Source organism: Penaeus monodon, chromosome 8, assembly GCF_015228065.2.
Source record: "Penaeus monodon isolate SGIC_2016 chromosome 8, NSTDA_Pmon_1, whole genome shotgun sequence".
NCBI lineage: Eukaryota > Metazoa > Arthropoda > Malacostraca > Decapoda > Penaeidae > Penaeus > Penaeus monodon.
In genome coordinates, this window is record NC_051393.1 from 45143843 (window position 1) to 45146342 (window position 2500).

Below are 2500 nucleotides of genomic sequence, written 5' to 3' on the forward strand. Positions count from 1 at the left end.
GCGGCCGCTACCTGTAAACAGACCTCGTTACACCTTATATTTTCCCCTCTCCTGGCTCGTTATCCCCTCAAATTTATTTCCATGTCATGTTACACTTTTCCTCTTTATGTCCTGTATTTCTCTCCCTCCCCCCCTCTTTCTACCCCTTTCTACCCTGGTCAACAGAGTCTTTTTTCTTCGTTATAAAGAAAAGGGAAAGTCTCTGTAGTTACAGAGTAGTATTCCCCTTACGTATTTCGTTTCCCCGAGTTATCTTTGTCCTTAAGCCTTTTTTTTTGAAAAGCATTTTGAAGTCGTTAACCCTTCCATTTTTACTCGTTATCACCAGTACGTTTTATTTTTTTTTCGTTATTGCTCTGGCAACTTTTTCTTTCTTTATTTGTGTTCCTTTTATGCTTTTATTGCCGTCGTTTGGGGTTTTGGCATTCCATATTTTGTGTTTTTATTTTGAAAAAAAGGTAGATATTTGCAAGTCCCTGAGCAATTACACACTTTTCATGTACTCTGTGTGCTCTGTGTTTGCTCGTATGTACCTAATACAAGGAGAGAATGAGCAGGGTAAAGGAGCACACCTTTAACAGCGTGTAATTCATGTCATAATGATCTGTGAAATCCTCTTCCCCGGCGACGTCACACCTTGATCGCTGCATCCAGGAAGGAGACCTTAATTACACCCCAGTAATTAACATCGCCCTGGGGAGGAAAGGTGTTCAGAGAAAGAGCGATTACAATGAGGTCGTTAACTACTCATCACACGAGCTGGCTGTCGCATTTCATATCACGGGATGGTTGTCACTGAGCTGGCAGAGGCAGGAGGGTCAGAAAAGGCGATGCTAGTGAACGGCAATTGTTTTGGTCATACTGCCTATCATTTTCACATATGGATCGTTAGCTTTTCGAAATTTTCTTCAAATCTGAATCCTTTTGTTTCGATGCAACCCTAATGCCTGTCTGCTGCACCTGTCTATCGCTGCGATGTATTAGAGTAATGTGTTTTAGCAATATATTATAGCTATATGTTAGCCCTTATCTATTATTCCCTTCCCCCCTCTCTCCCCCTCTCCCTCTCCCCCTGCGGCACCCCGAGTAGGCAATGGTACACTCAGATTTATAACATAGCAGTTGTAATTACAAGCTTGGTGCTTGTGATGGGTGCTGGAAATGTGCAATATATAAGCTGGAAGTGCAATATATGAAGGTTATATACTTTATTAAGATAGAGTAGGGCCTAGGCTCTAGAGTAGCCCCATGGCCTAATGTACCAGGTTGAGGTTAGAATCTGTATACTCTGAGGGATTGTGTGTGACGGTCCTCGTAATGTTATGCTTCGGTTGCCTGGCAGGAGATCGGGTTTCTGTATTCGAGTCGAATACAGTTACTTTGTGTATTTGTATTATTTTTTTAGTTTTTTTTTTCGTGTAATACTTCATTATGTTGCGAATACACCGGTGATCAACACTTGGTATTCAACAACGCCAGTCAATTGAAGTTATCAAAATCTACCATGCATTACCAGTAGAAACTGTAATTGTGTTTTCCGAGTGCTGGCCAGGGACCCATGAAATTGAAAACAGAGTAGTGGGGGGGAATCAAATTAGTGGCCGGAGAACGCCCCCTCCCCCCCACACACACTCCCCCAACCCCCAACCTCCATTGAGGTCTCCCTCCCCCCTCTCCCCCCATTGCTGCACCTTCCTCTCTGTCAACCCCTCCCCCCCCCCCTGCGAGAGTCTGAGGCGCGTCGGGGCGATACGACTCTGTAGAAAGAGGTCTCTTTTACCGGCATTTTATTTTTTTTCCCAAGTTTGCTTAGCTTCTCCTTTTAGTTCAGAGCTCTTCCGTTTCTTTTATTTGTTTCGAAGGTAGAAATACTTTTTTTTTTTGTCTTGAAGCTTCTCCATCGTCTTCGTCCGCAGTTGTATTTTTTGGAATAGAAATAAAAAAAATTATGAAATTTCTCACTTATTTAACGATTCCTTCGTTTATCTTGGTTTTGCCTCTTCCATCCATCATTCCTTTTTCTCGTGTTCCTTTCCTTCCTTCGATTCCGGTCTCCTGATTACCGGTCTTCTCCCTGCGCTGTCGTCCCCTGGCTATCTTCCCTCTGTATTTTTTCCCGTAAAAATACATTCGAGTTTTGTCTTGAGGAAAACTTTATAGGTTACGATTTCTTTTATCAGAGTTCTGTCAGGAAACTTGAAAGTGGTCCCCAGAAGCTATGTAGTTATTGTTGTTTTCTGTTTTTATTTTTTATTTTCTCTCTTTTTATATCTATATTTTTCCCCCTTTCACCGTCGTTCTTCCTTTTTCATCTCCTTTCATTCTTCTCCCGTCGTTCCTCCCCCCCACTCCTCCCTCACACCCCCGTCCTCCCTCACTCCCCGTCCTCCCTCACTCCCCGTCCTCCCTCACTCCCCGTCCTCCCTCACTCCTTCCCCATGTCGTGATGCCCTCCCTTCCTCTCCCCCTCCCCTCCCCCCACTGCAATTTTTCAACGATG

At 43.8% G+C, this 2500-nt stretch overlaps 1 long non-coding RNA gene across 1 annotated transcript in view; it reads right to left on the bottom strand.

Moving 5' to 3' along the window:
• Positions 1-2500, bottom strand: part of LOC119576368 — a 155009-nt gene that overhangs the window by 77172 nt on the left and 75337 nt on the right. The gene's annotated exons all lie outside the window — the stretch shown is intronic.